Below are 24,234 nucleotides of genomic sequence, written 5' to 3'. Positions count from 1 at the left end.
AGTGTGGTTGTCAATCATGGGTAGAATGGTGAATGTTACACGTGTGTAAATTGATCACTCAACTGGCCTATGATAGGTCATAAGCCATGTGAATTCCCAGACTTCCATATTTTACTCTTTATATTTATGAGATGTCAAAATACAAAAAAAAGAATCAAATTATTCATTCCTTCATAATATGTTCTGACATTTCTTGATGGAACTACATTTTATAGAATAAAATAACAACTATGTAACTTTTTCTATGTGAATTTTATTTGACCAGCAACCGGGTTTAGTCGTAACCGACATCACTAGTCTGATGATGATACGACGAAACCCGGTTGCTGGTCAAATAAAATTCATGTAGGAAAAGTTACATAGTTGTTATTTTATTCTACAAATGCAAGATATTTATTTTATTTGATTCACTTCTTTCGAGAAATTCACGAACAAATGTACATACTTCATTACCCAACTAATAAATGAAGTGGATCAAGATGCATCTTCAGGGACCAGCTTAGGGGTTGAACATATTCAATTAATTAACATCTTAGTTTTATCGCTGGAAGGTATCGCTATTTACATAATAATAAATATTTTGAAGCTTCTCTCTGTGGGAACTCCCTTCCCCCTTCCCGCTTCCTCTTGCTTATGACAAGTGTGAGATTGGCAATCGGATTACGTCACTCGCCTCGATGAATACTAATGAATCTGTTCCGGACAAATTGCTGTGGAGTCTTGCCCAAAGACCCTCTGTCCAGATGCTGGGAAGGAAGTACGAGAAAGGGTTAGTGCACGCTACACTTGGTTTGCATCGTGCTTGATAGTTTGCATAAACACGGTGAGAGAACGTCGGCTGCAGCGCAAACAGATTTGATTTCATGGATTTGTGTGCCTAGATTTAATACCGCAAAAGTCAAATTATATCTAGTAAGTAATTATTGCCAGTCTCGTCTCGGTAGTGTAATGGTTAGCGTATTTTGTTTTCAAGCTAAAGGTCCAGGGTTTGATTCTTAGAGGGATGAAAATATAATAAAAGTGTTGTTTTACAACATTGAAATACATAAAAAATTATATTTGTTTCTGCAAAATCTTTAATCACCAAATCCAAAGTAATTTACAGATTCATTTCATACAATACAGTGAATACAATAGACAATAGCGACCCAAAAACATGTGCTTACTCTAACTTCTATTTGTGCAATTTATTATTAAAACTTCATAAAAATATCCTTGCAGTAAAAAACACATAACATTATTAAACTTTATGGAGTACAGAGGCAATTTTAAAACCCCAAAACACGCTAGCTCGCATCTACTACGTTGAGAAAGTTGGGGCTAGTGCGCCCGCGTACCTTGCCGCCCTCATGGAGTACCTAGCTGCCAAGGTGTTGGAAATGGCCATCTATGCCTCCAGTGACAACAAGAAGACCAGCATTACCTCCGCCATCTGAAGTTGAATATCCACAATGACGGGACCTTAACAAGCTGCTCTCCGGCATTACCATTACACAGTGAGGCATCCTGTCCAACATTTTGGCCATGCTCCAGCCTAAGAAGACCGAGAAGAAAGCGCAACAATACGGCGACTCCACTTTCCTGCCTTCAGACTCAGCCCACGTCATTTTTCACTTATATATTTTTTTAATTTTCTCTCATTATCATTTTCAGATCATAATCCATAAGCGCCCTTGAGGTAGTTTTTTACGAAAATGGCGCTATATAAATCATCCAAAATTATTATTATTATTATTATTATTATTAATGCAATTTTGCATTCAAATACATGCGTATTTTTATAAATGAGTGGTGTTTATACCTTTTATAGGTGAAAACGTGTTTTTTTGAAAAACATTTTATTGCCGCCATGGTAGTGGCCATGGCAGCCATCTGTTGAAGTATCAGCAATATACGCAATATTAAACATTACTTATGGTAGATAATATACTTCTTGACAGCTGCTGTCAATTTTAATATTCTAATTCCATTGATGTTTCACAGATTTTTGATATTTAAATTTCTTTACAAGCATTATGATATGGAAAGTAAAAGAAATATACGTTTTTTTTTTTTACTTTTTAACCGGACTGAATCACAGCAACGCGTGACTGATACAACCAGTAGATGTTATAATTTTGGTTAAAAATGAAATTTGATTGCTTTTCATAACCTATGTCCTCATTTACTATTTTCTGCATCAAAATTTTAATTGTGCCATAAAAATCTTTTGAAATACGTGGATAAGCATCAATACGAGTTTGTTCTTAATATTTTGGCAACGATAATTTGTCATTGAGCTGTTTTTATTTTTATTCACAAATCCTGTTAAAATGTGATTTTATTACGGAAATTCCATAAAAAAAACAATATTAGGTCATCTTATTTCACTGTAAGTTTTGGAAACATGGGTCTAGAACGAAGGTTATTTACTAAATAATAAAATGCAGCAAGAATTTTAACTGGGTGTAGGTAAAAAACATAGGGTGAGAATATATGTACCTAATTGTTTTTTTTTAATAGAGTTTTTCATCCTGCAATATACTTATTAATCTAAAATTATATTCTGAAAGATACGAAATCCATTTGAATGCCTGAAAATATATATTGTAAATCTCTTCAATGTTCTGTAGAGGGTTGCTTTCAAGTTAATCCCTGATGAATTAACACGCATCATAGAACCTCCTGACAATGCGCTTCAGTATGAATACATTAAAAATAATAATTCCATCTGCATGATATCCATCTACAAGCTATGAATGAGAATTCGATGAATAACATTACTCTCATAAAAAATTTAATATTATTTTCATATTTGTGTTGTACGAACTTGACAAATACCACTATTTACAAACACGGTGTTTGATAATGATTTTAAATGCATTGACATACGTCACAGTGGATTTTATGAAAAAAAAAATATTTGCCTTGTTTGTAAAATTAAAATAAAAATTTTATTACCGCAAAGTAAATGCTGAATCCATTGATGAAATCAAAATAATTCCCTCACATGTTTTTTTTTAATTAAACCAAGTTTTGTAACGTTACAGATTTACCTTACTTCTATCCATCGTTTTATATAATAAATATTTAGTTATATCAGTCTCGCATTATCGTTTATTTAATTGGTTTAAAAATGCAGGTACATATCTACATAGTCATAAACCTTTTTAATTTTTGTAAACAGAAATTTTTCAAATTTTTGTAACTAACCTAAAATAAATACCTGCAACATTAAGCATATTTCTGTTTAAAAAATAAACTTATATTCTTTAATAAAATAAAGATTTATTGGTATTGAATAAATGATAAAAACACTATTTGTATGAGATTATATTATGGAATGTACAAATTTTAAATAAATATATTTTTTTCTCTATGGGGAAATTATGATTTCTTGTTCTTAATAGTTTTTGCACCTTTAACATGAAATGAGGTTTGAAATTGCATATTATTTAAAGAAGCTTCATATATGTGGTGTTCGTTATCAAATTGAAAAGATATCTCTAACGATAAAATTAAATTTTATTTTTAAAATAGTCTTGACATACAAAAAACAAAATCGTAATATCATTAAAATATCATACCTTTATTTAAAATTTGTATCGGTGATAGGTCTATATGTATGAAAAATGTATCTTACAATTAATATTACCTAAACGTTGTTTTACATTTGTAAGGTACCTGTCTTTTGTACGTCAATTTGGTATGTTTTGTCTATGAGTAATTATTACAAAATAATCATTACTTTGATAATGAGAAAGCTCTAGAAAGAGAAATACTTAGCTTTATTAAAATACATTTTTTCTACTGTGTCATTTAAACAAAAAAGTGTCTTGATTTACTGCAGTAGTTGAGGAGAACGTGAGGGTTTTGAAGACTTCAAGTGCTGAAAAAAGTACAACCCGCTCAGTAACGAAGCGCTGTTACTTGGGATAACGTTAATATTTCTCCCCTTGCCATTGAAAACTAAAAAAGAAGTGCTTAATTTGAAAAGCACAAACTTTACGGTTAATACTCTGCAGTGGCGGCTAACAGGCTACATTTCTTTTGAGAAAATTTATTAAACTCACCATTAACATTTTTCTACGGAAGGCGTTAAGATTTTACGTACACTGAGAACAAATTTCTAAGAGGAAGGCTTAAAAGATGTTTCTATGACTTAGATAAACTTATAAACGCGTTTGGTATTTTAACAAACAAAGGAAATTAAAACGCAAAGGATTAAACGAAGAAAAACAAAAACATTTTTTTAAAACTAACTAACCATCACTCCGTTTCTCTGCAGGGTTAGGAAGAGGGAATATAACGCCACACCACTATGTCTTTGCAAGCAATCTTCGCCTATTTGACATTCATGCCTCTTCTTATAAATACTCCAGTCTCCTGACCTGACCACTTTCAAGTATTTTAAATACTTGATCACGCTCACATACACATCTACCCTTTCTTCAATTTTTTCTATAGTATTCATTTTTCCATAGTATTTTTTTTAATAGTATTCATAACATATATGCGGAAAAAATAATTGGCTTTAATAAGTGTCATTGTCAATATTAATATTTTTATTTAATACAAGCTGTACTATTTTCAAATAAATAAAATGAATAAATTATACCATGTTTTCCTTGGTCTTCCTTTGCTCCTATTTACAACTTTATTCGCCTCAAACTGAACCTCCTCACTCACCCCCCACCTTATTTTCACACCCCCTTTATTTATTATCCCACCCACCAATAATTATTTATCTTAAATATTGCTTTGGTTTACATTCAAACCGATTAAAGCATCTGTAGCTTCCGATATTAGTCGTAACAATAAGGTAACAATAACTCAAGGGGTAAAAAAAGTGTATTTATTTATAAATTAACTAGTATTTACATTTTTACATACTTTTGTATATATGTACATATAATATAACCTTTATTGTACACTCAATATCGTTTAAATTTTTTGAACCTATTCGTTTTTTTTACATTCTTTGCGCTGTTCAAATATTCGATTTTCGCAAAACGAGGCTTGTCTTGTTTTTATATTAAATAAAAGTTTTGCCTCGTTCAGGGTGTTCACTTCGATACGCGGGGCTCACTGAAAGCCAAATAAACTGGACTGCGTTAAGATCGTATTTTTATGTAAAAAAACTTTTTCAACATGTACCAAGAGGTAGAAGCAGATTTTTATTTTTTTTAAGGTTTCGACCTTTAACAAACATCAACTTTTATCCCTTTTAAATTTAGATTTAAATATCTTGTTTCAATATGTTTTTTTCGTACTCATATTCCGGTCGAACTTGAAAAAGTTTTTTTTCACCTTTTAAGATATGCTCATTATTTTTTTACCCAAATGTACACGAGATACTGTATTTGATGAAAACAGTATCATCGATAAAGTTGTACAAATTCTTGATTCTAAATCACTTCATTCTTAATTTATTTTGAACTTTACTCTTTGTACATATTTTAATAGGATTGTCATAATACAGTTTAATGAACGTATTTTTTTTTTAATTACTTTTTTTAAACTTTGACTCGATATAAAATAAAAATATAACCGCTTAATTTATATGGAAGAAACCAAATTTGTTTTAAAAAATAAAAAAAATAAATAACAATTACTTAATTTTTAACCAATTTTATTTTTTATGCTATTTTTACAGATAACTTATCTTCTATACGGATTGATACTTACCTGACATTTATTATTTTTATAAAGTGTACAAAATGTGCCCAAAGTATTAGTAAAAAATATTTTGAAGAAATTATGCGTGGTAAAAAAAACGGTAATTACCACTGAAGTTAATTCTCACTGCCTGTCTCTGTAAAAACACAAGATTAATCAAGTTATTTAAAATGGCACAGTTAGGGTTTGCTGATAAAATTTCACTTGTGTATCTTATTTTAAGAATAAGTAATGGTACGTTGATTAAAAGTATATTTTTTAAATGCCAATAGATTTTCATATTGTCAATAAATGTCAACAAAATTTCAATAGATGTCACAATATGTATACAACAATTATATCTTTGATTTAAACATTTATCAAGATTATTGTAGTGAATGAATATGTTTACATAGTATACATTCGGTTACTTTATTTTATTTATCAGTTTATTTGAAAAGCCAGAGAAAAGTTGAATATGAAATGTTTAATGGACTCTTAAACAAAGAAGTCTGTACCGAAATTAGTTTGAAAACACTGGAGCCGCATTAAACTTTTTAATTTAAAATCGACGGAGAAAGTTTCTGATGTATTGCTTGAAAATGAAATTCTAAAGCAGCAAATCAACCATCAATATTGAACCAATACTCAAATACTTTGCTAACTACCCATTCAAATTTTCGAGAATACTTTGATATTCTGTAGTATCTTGATTCTAGAATAATTTAAATTCAATCTTTGCATTCCTCAAAAAATTCAGTTATAAGGCACTCTGGGTTGCATATGCCGTAAAGGACCTTTTACTTTATAATTTGATAGGTGCCGTGGCGTAGTTGGGTAGACGCTCGACTGCGGAACTGGCGTGACGGGTTTGGTTCCCGCCAATTGCAAAAAGAATTCAATAAAGATTTATTTTCAATTGGTCTGGGTGTTGGTGATGTATTTTTCACATTTACTTTCCCTATCTTTACTATCCTACCTGCAGACAAGCCTCTTAAATTAGGGGCCTTGCGGGTTATTCTTTTTTTTTAAATGTCAATAGATTTTCATATTGTCAATAAATGTCATCAAAATTTCAATTGATGTCACAAAGCACAAACAAAAATGACATCTAGGTTCCTATCTCCGTGTATCCTCCTTTTAAAATATTTTCTCTGGTAAATTACCTCCGCTTTGTACATATGTGCTTAAATGATTACTAACGCAACCCGATTCGTTTTGTTTATATACAATGACAAGTGTATATTTGGAATAATGAAAGCACTTTTTCTTTGTTTTTGTTCGTAACAAAATATGGTTTTTGAAGATTGCAGATATTTTTGTTAATTATATGTATGTTTGTTTGTGTGTATGTTAGTATGTATGTTTATACTCTATAGACTTTAATTGTTTGGGAATTATGCAGGTTGGAAATAAATAAAAATATTAAAAAAAAATAATTAGACTGAGAATGATAAAAGCCCATTAAATAATTCCACATTTTTGTTATGAATAATGTTAAACATTGAAAAATAATAATAAAAGAGAAGAGAGGGTGCGTGTGTACGCGTGTGTGCGCGTGTATGCGAGTGTATACGCGTGTGTGCGCAAGTGTGCGTGTGTGTGTGTGTGTACCTTTTTTATACTATAAAAAATTATACTATTCAACCGATTGCGATGAAACTCACAAGATTTATTATGTGCATGCCCGTTGTGGTTTCTGGAGCAAAAATGGGAACGGAAACAGAAATGTGCGTAAAACTTTTTCATATTGTAACAGTTTTCTTACACCATTTTGATATTTGAAAAAACAGAAGAGCTTCATTTCGTTTATTTGTCAGGTTTTTGTTCTAAATTTAAGTTTAAATAAAATATGTCCTTTATGATAGATTTGAATATGAGTTCTTATACCGCCTAACCTTGGTAGGTTTAATTTATTAATTCGTTCATCAAACAGAAAGCAGTTTTTCAAAATTTGGATTTGGAACGAATAAAATTTAAAGCAAACGTGAGATTCTACTGTTTTTTTCAACTGTCAAAATGTTTAAATATATCAAAAAATAGTTTTCAAATGCAAATAAAAGCGTTTAAAATTATTTAAGGCAAAGGTAATCTTTTTTTAGGTAAGTGAGCAATGTGTAAGTACCTGCCTTAAATATGTTGGTACTTTAAATATTTTTTCTTTTCCATTTGACCAGACTATGAAGCCATGGTAACGCGTGGTTGGGTACTGCTACTATTGAATAAAACCACATATTGTTTCTAAAGCGGTTCCTCGAGTGTTCCTAAACTTCATTAGTAACGATGAAAAAAATAATGAAATTAATATAGTGAAATGTCTAAAACATGAGACGCCACACTTGTTTAAAACATCAATATAATATAATGCAGTATAGTATATTACATTATTTTACATCAAGAAGATGCGTGTAATTTCCTTATAATTCAAGTGGATGTATGCTAATTTGATTCCATCAAAATAGTTACAGTTATCAAAGTCAATACATCACAAAATGTATTTTACACGTATGGTAATATATAATATGTAGATTTTCCAATATTAGTTTCAAGTATGATAATGCTTTCTGGAGTACTCATTCAGCGGATATCGAATTTGTGTTTAATGCCTGGTTGATCGTGGTATTATGTTGAAGTATTTCATTATTATACTCGTAATTGATGTGAAGGAAATTTTGAATAGTTACATATATATACTCGTCGGATTGAGGGATGCGGCTTTGCGTACCTTCGTAATATCTTTACATATACATGAGTATGTGTACAGAGCATAGGCACGCCGTAAGAATAAGACCAAAAAAATATACATAAATAAATATATATATATATATATATATATATATATATATATATATATATATATATATATATATATATATATATATATATATATATATATATATTTTATATATATATATATATATATATATATATATATATATATATATATATATATATATATATCTATATATATATATATATATATATATATATATATATATATATATATATATATATATATATATATATATATATATATATATATATATATATATATATATATATATATATATATATATATATATATATATATATATAAATATATATATATATACATATATATATATATATTTTTTTTTTTTTTGTTTATTTTTGGCAAAGCACCCAATTTTGGGTGATACCTGCCATACTAGTGATTTTATATACTTAAATAATTTTTTTTTTTTTATTGATTTTTTTTGGGGTCACACGCTTTTGCTATACTTTTTTAAATGTTTAATAATCGCACCGTTAACATTTTTCGAGTTCATTGACAATAGGTGTTGGACATTCAGCGGGAAGGACAAACCCTCAGACCGAATGTCCTGAATGAACTCGAGGTTAGGGAGTAAGGGGCAGTTGAAAAATACGTGGTCAGCAGTCTCATCCTCCTGTCCACACGCGCACAACGAACAAGTTAGAATATTAATCCTTTTGAGGTGGGATGCAAGTACTGTGTGTCCGATCCTCAGCCTACACAGAAGGGACACATTCAGCTTGGGAATCCTAACTTTGCGGAACCAAGGGGATTTGGGTATCACGGGTTGGATTGACTTGTAATAGGATCCAGTGGATGTTATGGAGAACATTTCATTCCATTCCTCGCTTGCACCAGCTTTGAGCCCACTAAGGTAGTCAGGAATGGGAAGGGTGAATAGACTGGGAACCACGCCACAGTCCCGGGCTTCCTTGGCCATGGAGTCCACCCTCTCATTACCTGTAATTCCTATATGAGATGGAATCCAAACTATCGAGACAATTTTATTTTCAACATTAACCATATATAACATTCTTTTTATATCACAAAGAATATGATTATTCTTAAGGACAGAGTGATTATTATTTGAAGATAAAAGGTTCACAACGCTGAGAGAATCAGTAAAAATTACTGTCGGTGACAAGGATTGTTTAATAATTATTCTCAGAGCCTCTCTAAGGGCCACACATTCCGCTGTAAATATGGATGCTTCACGAGGTAATTGGAATTGCTCTTCTATATTAAGGGAAGGAATATATAATGCAGCACCACACGCTCCTACGGCACTTTTTGAGCCATCAGTATATACTGCAACGTGGTTAGGCCAAAGTTCTTCCAACTTTTGTATGAATAATCGTTTAACATAAGAGGCATTAAGAACCAACGAGGTCTTATCTATTCCAATAGAAAGAAATACATCAGGTTTATAAATAGCAGCTTCATATGAAATGTTATATAACGGAAGAGTGGCTTCAAGAGGACATGACATGGTGTTTACAATGTGATGCCAGGATCTACAGAGAATAGGAGGACTGTCAGTATTTTTGTTTGAGGTTGATTGAAAAAAAGCATGAAGAAGTTGAAGCCTCGGAAAAATTGGATGATTACTATCGTTAGTCCTATTGAGGATGAATTTGTTGGATAATAGTTTTTTCCTCAAAGAGTACGGCATATCAACACACTCCGCTTGTAAGGCAATCACAGGAGATGATTTCATTGCTCCCAAAATTAATCTGAGGCATTTATATTGTATCCTATCTAATTTAGATTGCAGATACTTTGGAAGAGGGTCCATTATAAAGCACGCATAATCAATATGACTTCGGACAAGAGCGCAGTAAAGCATGTTCATTGTAGTCGGGTGGGCACCCCACCACACTCTTGAAACTGCCCGTAGGATGTTAATATTCTTTTCACACTTAGCCACAATGTTTTCAATGTGTTTGTTCCATGACAGCTTATTATTCAATGTGACGCCCAAAAATTTTACATTGTCCTTCACAGGAATCCGAATTTTCCTCAATTTTATATTTAACTCGGGGATGTTACGCTTTCTAGAAAATACTACTATTTGGCTTTTGGACGGAGCCAATTCCAAATTACTTTCCTCGAACCATGCCCCGACGGGTTCCAGTGCCCTATTCAATACACTCGAAGCGCGAGGTGTGGATTTGTCTGATGTATACAGCACGAAGTCATCCGCATACTGCAAAATGGAGATTTCAGGGGGAATATGTGTTTGAAGATCCTGAGTGTAGATGTTAAATAACAGTGGACTCAATACCGATCCCTGTGGCAGACCTTTGTACACCGTTCTAATCACGGATCCTTTTGGAGTATCTATGGTAATATCTCTATTGCACATCATATTAAATATCAGGCAGCCAACACCACTGGAGATCCCGAGGGCATTCATTCTTTCCAGCAGTAATGGGAGAAGGACATTATCATAAGCACTACTTGCGTCCAAGAAGCAGGCGATTAAGTCGGTTTTACAGGACCGTGAAACATGGATATCAGTAACTAGTACAGGTTGTCGATGCAGGATTTATTTTTTCGAAAACCAAATTGCCAGTGCGGTAGGAGGTTATTTCTCTCTACAAACCACTCGAGCCTAGTCTTTACCATGCGTTCCAGAATTTTGAGAAAACAACATGAGAGGGCAATTGGCCTGTATGAAGTTCCAAGGGATATATCCTTACCAGGTTTGGGGATCGGGACTATGATTTGTCTTTTCCAGGAGTCTGGGATTGTGCAAGATTTTAAAATGAGATTATACATTTTTAGGATTAGGATCATAAATGGTTTAGGAAAGTGTTTGAAAAAGGAATAGGGAATCATGTCATGGCCCGGAGAAGAATCTCCAGAAGATTGGATTGCCATCGATAATTCATCGAGTGAAAACGGAGATGTTAGGTAGTCAGCGCCTGGAAGGATTGGGGGTTCTCTAGGGAGTTCGGAAATACTGGGAACGTAAGATGGAGCAAGTTTCCCAACAAAATCCTCTATCCAAGATGTACATTTGGAAGTGTTCACCTTCGGAGAGTATGATCCTCTGAATCTTCTTATTGAATCCCAGACATCCCCGAGCGGGGTTTCGGGAGACAAAGAGTTACAGAGATTTTGCCAACCCTGTCTTTTTTTTTTTCTAAGAAATTTTTTAGTTAGGGCCTGTACGTGTCTAACCTCCAAAAAGTTGTCAGAAGTTATATTTCTTTTATACTTTCTTATACTGGATGCTCTATTTTTAACCATTTCCGTGCATTCCTTATCCCACCAAGGAGGGGAGTACTTGTGCAAAACCTTTTTAGATATGGGGATAGCAACGTTGGCCACCTCGATTATCAACTCGTGGATTTTGTTAGCTATTGTGTTGGGGTTGTTATTGTCACCATCGATCGACAGGGACTTGGACTTAGCATTCAATGAATCTTCAAAGATTTTCCAGTCAGCCCTACCGATCAAATAGTTACATCTCTTGGGTTTATGATGACTGTGATTTGAGGAATTAATCATTTTGATGATGATAGGGAAATGATCACTGGAGAAAGGGTCACTCAATAGATTCCAAGAGGACAAGCTTGCCAGGTTGCAGGAACAGATTGAGATGTCCAAGGCGTTTTGGCTATGATTAGCCGGAGCAATACGCGTTGGATCACCATTGTTCAATATACATAAGTTTGATTCCTCCATGAAATCAACGATGGCCCTTCCTGCAGTGTCGGACGACGTACAGCCCCAGGACGTAGAATGAGCATTAAGGTCTCCCAAAATGTAGAAATTTGGGGAGAGACAACTCACGATAGATCTCCAGTATGATTGCTTAAATACGTTTCTGGGAGCTGAGTAAACGGAAACAATTGATAAATCTAGAATTTTTATGGCTAATATTTGCATTCTGGGATGTGATGGAAGTGGAATCAAATCGAAAATTAAATTATTTTTTATTAAGATAGCTACACCGCCCCTTCCGTCAAGGCGGTCGTCTCTGACACAAGAATAGCCAGGGAATGAGATAACTGAACCCGGAGAGAACCAGGTTTCAGATAGGGTCGCAATATCAATTTTGTGAGAGCGGATTAAAAGATTGATGTCATCTCTGTTGGATACTGCGCTACGACAGTTCCATTGGAGAATCGAAAGAGAATTAATTGAAGTGATTTGGGCCATTTTGTATGAAAGCTTGAAGGACAGGAATAATAATAGCAACGTTGGACGGTAAGGATTTTTGGGAGAGTAAGAGATCAAGTAATATGGTTAGAATGGATTTAGAGAAAGATTCATTAGAGAAGGCGAGACTCTGTGATAAACTTTCAGCAGAGTTTGAGTTGATGGCTGGAGAAGAGCTTTGATTGATAGCACATCCATCGGGTGATTGGTAATTTACCGAGCCATTGGGATGGATGAGAAGGGAGTTATGGTTGGATCGGTCGTAGCCGGGAATAAGAGGAGCTCTGGGAGTTTTGTATGTAAATTTGGCACGATTTTTTTGGGGAGCGGTAATTGTGGCGGGTAATGAATTGAGTGTAGCTTCACCATCTAAAGAGGATTTTGAAATATTTTGAGAAGGATGTTTATTTGAGGATTTTAAGCTATCCGCATAGGATTTCCCCTTACTAAACGTCTGTTTAGAAGCTTCAAAATAGGAAATATTTAATTCTGACATATTTTTCTTAATCAAATTTTGGCGTATAAACTCTGGGCAATTACGATTGGTAGAAAAATGGTTGCCAGAACAGTGTATACAGCTGGCGTTTTCTAAGGAAGCGGAACATGACTCTCCTAGGTGGTTGGATCCACATTTGTAGCACCGAGGCTGGGAACGGCATACTGGTTTCGAATGACCAAATCTACAGCATTGAAAACATTGCATTGTGGGAAACATATAAAATTCCACCTCTACAGCGGAGTAAAAAAAGAAAATTTTTTTAGGGAGAATTTGTCCTTGAAACGTAAGCACGACTGTTTGGGTCGGTACCCATGTATGATTAGAAGAGTCTGGAGATGTTACTTTCCGAGAGAGACGGCAAGATTTGATAATTCTACCGCAATTATCTGGGAGGGTCACATTCTCCAGAATGTCCTCATGGGACCATTCTGTCGGAATGCCCCTAACCAAACCCATGCGTGACACCATATGATATGGGATGTATGCCTTGTAATTATTTTGATTGAGAATACCTTGTTTCTCTGCAAAACTATTTGCAGCCTCGAATGAATTAAGTTCTATGGCAATCCTATTGCGGCCAATAGCCCGTATACCACCTCGAGGTATGATTTCCTGTATTTTATTATTAAAAAGGAGTTTTCCTACCTCTAAGCTATTGATGGAGGAATTTTCTGCAATTTTTTGAATATAAACAATAAAAGGACCGACATCCTTTTCTGTATACAAATTTTTCATTGTTTCATCTCTCGAATGAGTGTTCATACTTACCTGCTTTGACGGTGGAGGACCTTCTTCAAAAGAATCTGCCTTAAGGTTTCGCTTATACCTCACCGTTGGGTGAATAATGGGCGAACCCACATTGGAGTAATCTTCAAATCTAGGATCTGGGGGATCTGGAGGTTTTTCACCTGCCTCCATATTTAATAAGTTTTAAAGTAAAAGACTTTAAATATAAAGAACAAAAAAAATGTATAAAAAAATTATTAAAAAAAAAATAAAAATATTATTGTTGCAAAAAAATGATTTATAACTTGAAATGTTTAAAAGGACTCTAGTTTTATAAATAAAGGGCACAGAAAACGATAGTTTTAATGCAAAACTATATAATTAATAAACTACGATAACATTTGGTTCACAAAACTTCGATTATATTATTTTTAAACACAAAAAACTAGGAGCACTATAACTAAGCAGTTGTATGTTTGACAGTTCGTCGTGTTCCATATATATATATATATATATATATATATATATATATATATATATATATATATATATATATATATATATATATATATATATATATATATATATATATATATAAATACTCTTATTTCTTAAAATCAATTGTGATACGTGTTTCGTCGCACTCCGCATTATTTTCAATCATACGGTATTTAAAAATGATACGGATAACATCGAAATACGTGTTTATGTTTATGGTTGTTACGAAATAGTGGTATTTACCAAGTAAATATTTAAATAAAAATAGATTAATAGGTATAACCACAAAGTGACTGCCGAATCAATTAATAAAGTTATCAATTTAAATTTTTTTCTCATAACAAAATGTATATTTCTTAAGTAGCAGATCCGAATAAAATAAAGTCTGAAAAATTATTCAAATGCTTTTGAAAATTTTAATCACGTTTCGACGTACGCGTGTGAGCCGCTCGCTTGAAATATTTCAAATACGTTAAAAGTTTCGTAAAAGTTTTATCGCAAAGTTATTTTATCAAACTAAATAATCTTCTTTAACGACACTTTGGATTCAGCGTACAGTGGGTAGTGCATAGTGCTTGTGTGGATTTGGATCACGTCCGTATGAATCAAACTTTTAGCCATTACATCGCATCGTGCCTGCTTTTTCGTTTTAATCTTAAGATGATCGGTCGTACTTTTTGTTATCTGATTTTAAAGACGAACATTTCTTCTGTACATGTTATGGTAGTATATTCTAATAACTTACCGCTTTCACAGTTATTGCCAAAAGGGTTGCTAGATACATTTGTTTCAGCATTATCGAATTTCAGTCATTTAACCCTAGATAACTAAACTATTTTTATTTTTATTTTTTTGACATCTCATCAACATGAAGAATATGGAAGTCTGGGCATTTACGGGGCTGACGACCGTCATAGGCTGGTTTAAGTGATCACCTTACAAACGTGTAGCATTCACCAATTCTACCCATTATTGACAACCACACTACTCAAATTCTTGGAAGTTCCATATATATGAACCAATTTAGAAACCTTGTTCTTGAATCTCTAGAACTTCACTAGAGACATCTATTGGTGAGATGTAAAGAAGCTTTTTATTAAGCAAAAACTGTTATATTATGACAGTCGTCAGCCCCGTAAATGCCCAGACTTCCATATTCTTCTTCATCTTGATGAGATGTCAAAAAAAATAATATGAAAATAACTCCTGTAATTGGAGATAATCCAGATTTTGTGAACAAGTATTTGGACACACTCAAAATGTTGTAACTTAACTATATTTGTAGATATAATGCCATTTGTAGATTGCACAATATTGATATATGTAGTAGCTGTGCGTAATAGTGATTTTTTGTCAAATGTCTCTTACATTGATTCCTAATTCATCAAACTAAAGTGCCATGTAACCGGTTCCTATTTTTAATAAATACTTTTGATTAAGTTTCACGTTTTGAATTGCGTAGTCCGCGAGACGAATGCATATTTATTAAGGGTAAAAATATTATTTCAAAAGAAAATGATGACCACGTATGTGATTTCACTGAGGCAGTTAAATAAGAAATATAAATTTAAATTATTTTTGTACCATTTGAAATTATACCAATTCACATATTTTTATTTTTATTTATTTTATTCGAATGAAATATCCATATTTACCATAGGTGTCTTTACCACCTTATGAGCTAACGTCTAGCTGGCTTGAATGATCACGTGGATAATCACGTGTATCACCAACACCCCTGGGATACTCAGATTTTCATCTTTTTCGTTTAAACACGATAGATACTTCGTCTTGAGTAAGATACTTATAAAATATGTGTGTGGAAAACTCTTCCTTAATAGTGAATTGTTTTTTTTGGACTTATTTATATACTTTCTTTTTGGACTTATTTATTATATTCTCCCTATATAAATGCTTTTTAAATAATATACCTTATACATGATGCTTATTTATTAAAGGTTAATTAATATATGTATAATGTATATGTTTACGTCGTTAGGCTTGGACGATTGTGGATTTTAATTTTTATCACTTTTCAAGTTTAGAGTCCCGGGAGCACAGACCAGAAACAAAAATTTATTTAAAATCCCTAAATGCACACCTAGTCCTACCAAAATTCATTTTTAAATGCGATATGTGCAATGTAATGCTTAATGAAATAGACATAAATAATGCTTCTTTTAATACGTTTAAGAGAAATATTGTTGATATCTATTTGACAAGTTGATAAAGAAAATTTCCATTATTCGATAAAAACATGTAATGAAAGTTTATTATATAGTTAAACTTTTATATACACGACCGTTATTTTATATTTTTAGATTACTTAAGTGAAAACGTAAAATTGGAATGTTATTTTTTAAATTTTATTATATTATGTTATTGTTGTTAAATATTCTGTTGGTTTTCCAATAAAAAATAATAATATAAATAATAATAATGTTATTTTGTTTCTTTATTTATTTATTGGAATTAACTAGCGATTAATATCCAATTCACTGAACCATGAAGTTTCCAGTTACCCAATTATTTTGCTATTTCGCAGAATTAACAAGCAAAGATAAGACGTTGTTACAAAGTGATGCGGCACAATCAAAATTCTTAACTGGAAGATAATAGGTTATATGGTTGGTGCGCACATATTGTAATTAAGTTATTGCTACGGAAATAGGGTCGTATGTTATCCGGAATTCGTAATTTACGCTTGATGGGAGAAGGGTTGGGCGGGGGATGATTCGGGAGGGTTGCACAAGACAATTTAACTGCGAAATGTTATCAGAAATATGTATTATCCGTAATAGGAGTTTAAGTGAATTATGACTCGTTAATTGTGAACAATGATATGTTTTCTGGAAATTGCTCACTTTGTGCTGGCTTGAATTGTCTAAAAGAGGCAGTCATATACAATATCAATACGTTTTAAATGTAAATATACAATACATATTTAAATGCCTGAGGAAGAAAGAAGCACAAATTTTAAGTACATCTTTGTATAAATATAAATATATAAAGATACATAATAATAAACAAATAAAAACTTAATACAATATTAACTTTAAACGAAAATTTTCTTGCAATTTTAGAAAAAAATTAGTTTGAACCATTGGGTGCGGATAAGGGTTTAAAAAAATAGAAAGACACTTTTCATCCACAAATTTTTATTTCTTAATCTCGATATTTAATGATAATAAATGAAATACGATAGATAAAAAACGATGGATTCTATGATGAATATTAAACATGATATGGCGTTTTTAACCTGAAATATTATATTAATATAACAGTAACTTAATTTGCACATAAATGTACACGCGAAATGATGTACAAAGGTCACAATATAGTAGTGCATATACTTTTCTATACGCCAGTGATACAAGGATAGAAGAAAATTTGAAAATTTACATAAAAACTAATAATAACTAACCTAGAAATAAATGCTTAGTGATATTAAGAAAAATTAAGAAAAAAACAAAATTCATCCCCTTTCTAACGTCTATAAGAATCCCCTGAAACCCTTTCATTGCCACGGTACGGAGAATGTCTACTTAGTATTCCAGTGCTGAGCGTAACATTAAGGATTTGATCATTGGCCTGACACGAGCCCTAGTGAGCAGGGGACTTGATGGGTTAAGCCCGCGGACGGTGATTTGACAGATTGCTCTCTTCATGAATAAGATGAAGGGTCCTGAATGGGTTACTCGCTAGTTATGATAAATAGTTAAAGGATAAAGAGGATTTCTTATTGCTGTATTAAATTATTAAAACTTTTCTTTAAAGATTTGTTTTAAAAAAATGATCGCCTCCGTAGTGTAATGGTCAGCACGCTCGGCTACCGTTCTGGAGGTCCCGGGTTCGATTCCCAGGGGGGTCAAATAAATATTAGTGATTTTTTCACTGTAATATTTATTCAATATTACCCTGGACTGGTACCTGAAGCGGAGGGCTGATCACTTTTCCTTCATGTGTAAACGATCAAGATAACGCAGCGTTTATATGACGCAGTACCCTATGCACCATTGGGGTGCGGATAAGGGTTTTATTTTTATTATTATTTTTTAAAAAATGAATAATTTTGATTTTATTGAAGTAGCGTAATGGCCAACAAACTCGTCTAATGCACTAGATGTCCCGGGTTCGATTCCAGGGGGGTTCAAATAAATATAAGCTATTTTTTCACTCTAAAATTAATTCAGTACTACCCTGGACTGGTATCTGAAGCGGAGGGCTGATCACCTTTCCTTCATATGTTAGCGATCAAGAAAATACTGCGTTGATATGATGCAGTGCCCTATGCACCTATGATGCGAACAAAGGTTTGAAAAAGAAGATGAATTTATTTTTATTTCATCATACGCATAATTACAAATTACAATAATGCGGCCTCACTGAATTTTCTTGTGCTGAGGGCACATTTTACCCATTGCCATGGTATTTATTTAGCTACATTTTGTGAACAGGATTTTGTTAATTTACATGTACATCATCAGTGTTATATTTTCTCAAACAGGTAATGACCACAGCTGCTGTGCCCTCAACCCTAGTGAAATGTATGTCTAGGTATATATAGTTGTTTGATGGAATCTAATACACTTGTTGTATTATTCACGTTTCATCTGCCCAATTTGATTTGTAACCCTCTTACATCTTGACAAATTGTATTCCGAGATACTTACACATATTCAGTCGATTCTCGAATCAAGACGTTTCACAATGATTTTGTCAAATCCTTTTCCACCCCCTAAATGTTGAGGGAGGGGCGGCACCGGCGTGTGTACTGCATACTGCGAGCTGGTACTAGGGGGGTGAAGAGGCTTGTCTTTCAACACATTCGCGATGTCTTTCAAAATATCGATAAAAATAGGATTTTTTTTATTAAACTCCGTACTATATTTTTATTCTCTGAGCTCTGAACTACATATTTTTAAAAACTATATATTTAAATAATATTACGGAAACTTTTTTATTATGTTTTCATTTACTCAGTTGATATTCATGTTGAATTGGAATTTTAAGTGTTGCATTCATTTGTGTATTAATTTTTTAATCAAACAAAGATTTTTTAAGTTTACTAAGTCGTATTTTATTAACAAAAACACCTTTAAAAAATATATATCAATTTTGTATGTGTTTTTGTTAATAAAATACAACTTAGTTGACTCAAAAAGTCTGTGTTTGATTTAAAAATACATACACAAATTAAAATGGAATTCTACAAATTAAACGCCAAATCAACAAATATGTTGTATTCACGTTTTACATCGATTTAATTATCTACCACAACCTATTTTAAGTAGTTTTATTATTTGAAACTCTTCATTAAAGAGACAAGGTCTTGTGCTTGAAGAGTGGCTTTTCTCAATGATAACTGAATATCTTTAATTTTACATACAACATATTATTCATATCCATAGTCGTCCTCCAAGCACAAGACATTGTCTCTTTTTTGGAGACTGTCAGCGTTTACTATAATATGTCTACTCAAAATAGGGTGTGGTAGATAATTTAACCCATATTACATCAATATGAAATGAGTTAAGTGAAACATTTTAAAAATAAATAAATAAAATCAGTAATACTGTGTATAAATACTGATCACAAAAATATACTGATCATAATGAAGTGCTTACTGCATTGGGTTACCATGCTGGAGGTCCCGGGAACGATTAGCGGAGGGTTAAAAAATAATAAATGTATATTTTGACTCTAATATTAATCTCATATTATCCTGTACTAGTACCTGAAACGTACGACTGATCACCTCGACGTCATATAATTCGGTAATGTAAAGGCAAAGGGGTATATCTGTCAAATTTTTCATTTTCTAAGTTTGTTCCACAAAATGTCTAGAATAGTGTATTCCATAATTTGGCAAAAGAATAAAGCTGTAGTTGCAATACTTATTTAATTTTCTTAAGATATGTACATATAAAAATATATAAAGCAAATGAGTTATTTAATTTCACAGGTTTTTTTTTGCTCTCCTGTAAAATTTGGTCTGAGACAAATATTTGCCTTTACACTACCGAATTAACGAACAACTTTTTCTTATATCATCAATTTGACGAAGTGCTCTATGTACCATGTTTTCCCCTAGATTAAATTCCTTATTTATTTCCTTTCATAGATAGAAGCAAAGTCTTCAAGCTCCTTCACTTTAGTCAACAATTTCAAGTGTCGATTATTTTTCCTAGGTTTGAAAGTGTTATGGGGTGCTCGCCCATCACGTTTCGGTCACGGTTTCCAAGAAAATCGTTCCGGACGGACCCGTGACCGTCTCGGGTCCCAACCCCTGGCCCTGCAGCCTGCATGTCAAGTGCTCACCCCTCGATACGGGGATGAAAATTGTGCGTCGTTCTACATACACCCTTAAATCCCAAGACAAATAAGTATCAAGTACTTACGAATGTGGAGATATTCTTACATTTCGATAACGATGAAGTAATATTACAAAAAATATAAAAATTTTAATGAATGTTTTACTGAATCAATACCAATATTTCTTTAAATCAACCGTGACACGTGTTTCGATGCATTCCGCATCATTTTCAAATACGTGTCACAGTGGATTTTAAGAAATAATGGTGTTTACTAAGTAAAACATTAATTAAAAATGGATAGATTTTACCACAAATTACACATTAATTAAAAATGGATAGTTGTGGCAGAGACCACAACTTGATTCCCAATTCCCAAATTGAGGAGGTAAAACCTAAAACCTCTGACTCGTGACCACAAGCGATTATAAATTAATCCTTGGATTTATTAAATCTTGTTTGTTGTTTGGTAAAATTTGGATATTCTAACACCAATAAATAAAACATGTTTATTAATTTTCAAGTTTAGAAAGATTTTTTTTTAATTTCATTCAAACGTTAAAAATACATTAAAATAATGAGAAAAAATGTTATATTCAAAATAAACATCTTTTTAAATTATGTTCAAAGTACTTTTTCTACTGAATACAAAAAGTGGTATTTACCATGTTGAATTTAAATGTATGGAAATTACCACAAAAGTGACTGCAGAATCAATTAATGAAATGATTTATGTTTTATCTTCACATATATTATTTAAATATTTTCATAATATAAAACAGTGTGTATCACTCTTTCTTCAATAAATAAAACGTTTGTTATTTATTGTTTCGGTTTTTAATTTGTGGTAAGACATGCTTTAACACTTAAGTATAATATAATAATATTACGGTTTCCAAAATTACAGATGCTTTCATCTATGGGTTAAAAGAAAAACTCACTTTTATTTTAGCCCGTATATAGAAGCATCTTAAGCTTCCAAAACTAGTCGTAAAAATATAAAATCCAAGTGGTAAAAAACAAATGTGATATTTACATTACAATTTGAATGAAACGAATATCAGAAAATAAATGGTGGTTAATTAACCATCCTATTAGAAGATGTAATTTGTGCAAATGACGTTGTACGTCAATCATATTTGACATTTCGCTCACTCCTTTCAAGAACGTCATAAATCAAAAATCGACAATTTTCAGTTGTGCATGTTTTCGTAATGCCAAGAAAATGTACTATATCCCAGAAAAAAGGCATATTTTTAACTTAATATTTACCAGCTACAGGGCAGAAAGTGTTGTTTTTGCATTTTGAAGAAAAGGTTTTGTTTAATAATTTTTTAAATAGAGAAAAAACCTTCAGGTTTTACCTAAAAAGATATATTGCACAGTAGAAAGTTCAATAAGTGGCTTGATATTTATTTTGAATAAATTGTATTATATTCTTAAACTTTTAAACGTTCTCCTGAAAAATCAAGTTTTTTGATTTATGACGTTCTTGAAAGGAGTGAGCGATTTGTAAACTTAACAGCCGCAGTATACAAACAAAATTAAGGTGGCGCTAAATGAATCATCCAATTTTTTTGTAGTTTTGAAATACGATGACGCTGATTCTGTTATTGGTGTATTTTGCGATTACGTCCAAGGGTAGTTAGTTTTTCTAAAAATAACGTCAAAGCTTTGAAAATAGAGTCATTAGTGTAATCACGTTAGTTGATTGCTAAGACCTTGAGAAGGAATAAATGCATTCCGCTGAAGACAGCGTCAAATTATCTTTCTAAAACCAATAACGTGCACGATGAAAATCCGAGAGTAGTTCTACGTAATTTCAAAGCAGACTTTGCATACAAATTTAATAGTTCCTTTTGAAATAACTGCAAAAAGAAGACGCTAAGCACCAGCTGATGTAGGTTTTCTTTCTCGGAATCGTTTAGGGTTTATTACGGGTTGCCGATTGCTATGCATGCTGTTAAAGTGGTCTGCAATTTCTTGGGTAAAGGTTTAACTTGACGTGAGCCTTCAAATTAGCGGGCAATTTACTCAAATATTGGTCTTATCTATACAGCGACTTGGGAACATTATCGTCATGCAGATATTTTTAATAAAGGTTTTTCACGAGTTTTATTAAAGCATGTTTGAAATAAAATACTTTGACCCTGATCAGTACATACAACCTATCTGAACAGTTCTTAACCTTTTATCTATTATTTGAATCTAATTGTACCAATTGAGCTATTTTTACCGGAAAATTTAGATTTTGAAATAGTAAAAAAACGCTAAACTATGCACCGATTTCTTTCATAATCTCTACAATATTATATAATTATTTTTATTAATTAAGCTGTTTTTTTTTACAAAACTTCTTTATTTATTTTTCTATTATTTTCTTGTTCAGTAACCCTTATCCACACCTAATGGTGCATAGGGCACTGCATCAATTACTTGATCATTACTTACATGAAGGCAAGGTGATCACTCTTACGCTTCAGGAACCAGTCCAGGGTAATATTAAATACATATTACAGTGTTAAATCATTAATAGTTATTTTCACCCCCCCCCCTGGGAATTGAACCCGGGACCTCCAGCACGGTAGCTAAACACGCTGACCATTACACCACGGAGGCGGACGAAATTAATCATTTCTTGTTTACAAATTAAAATCAGAGCAACAACAAAAAAATCTAGCAACGGAAGCTAAACTGGCAGTGCACAGTGGAGTCTTGGTACCAACGCTTATGTATAGAAATGAAGGGTAGAGGCAAAAAAGGGATTACTTTATTCACGTGTAACATTCACATTCAACATGAAATATATAAGTTTAAAAAAATTGAGTAGTGAGATTGTCAATCGTGGGTAGAAAGATGAATGTTATACGTGTATCAAATATGTACCTGTAAATTGCCAGACATCCATATTCTTCTTTATGTTTGTTGAGATGTCAAAATTGAATAAGGGTTGTGACACACCAGAAATATTATAACCAAAATATAATTTAAAAAAAAATATCTCTAACACCCAATAAATATATAGATATAATTGAGCACTTAATTGTGTTAGTGCTCGAATATCTCGTTAAACATCCAACGTCCAACATCCCTTAGCGAATTCCTTTGACAACAACTACTAATTGCGCCCTTTTTTTAATATCGATATTTTAAATAGTATCTAGGCATTAGATACCCTGCCATATTCTCACCGGGTCACAGCTTTAGTCTGACTAAAAAAAATGCGTATAAATCAGAAAAGTTTAGTAGAATTTATTTGCTACATTGAAAACATGTATTAGACACATTGTTTGTTAGGGTTATTCGATTTTCTTACTATTGAGTTAGTGCTCGTAGATGTTCTGAGCGGGCATGGGAAAGCTCTTGTTAGAAAGTTAAATCAGGACTCGTTCAAGCGTCCAAATCAGCGCCAAACTTTCCGAGTGGGTGGGAAGTTCAACATTAAGTTGTCTTTGCGACTCTTGTGCTGAGACAATACGAGTAGCTCGGAGACAGTCTGTGGGCTTCTCTGCGTGTTTCGAAACGACCTTTCTTCAAATCCAATATTCTGTTGCATGTTTCATATCTGATATTGTTTCGTAATTGTATGGAAAACT

The 24,234-nt window shown here is 32.5% G+C and overlaps 1 pseudogene; it reads left to right on the top strand.

Annotated features, from left to right (window-relative positions):
• Positions 1-677: 677 nt before the first annotated feature.
• On the top strand, positions 678-1,879 carry LOC148308524 (histone H2A-like; annotated as a pseudogene).
• The last annotated feature ends 22,355 nt before the right edge of the window (positions 1,880-24,234 follow it).

The sequence above is a fragment of the Brachycentrus maculatus genome, unplaced genomic scaffold, assembly GCF_059751285.1.
Source record: "Brachycentrus maculatus isolate JH-2025_06_01 unplaced genomic scaffold, ASM5975128v1 h1tg000158l, whole genome shotgun sequence".
Lineage (NCBI taxonomy): Eukaryota > Metazoa > Arthropoda > Insecta > Trichoptera > Brachycentridae > Brachycentrus > Brachycentrus maculatus.
Note: the sequence above shows the minus strand (reverse complement) of the source record. Positions and strands in the feature narration are given on the sequence as shown.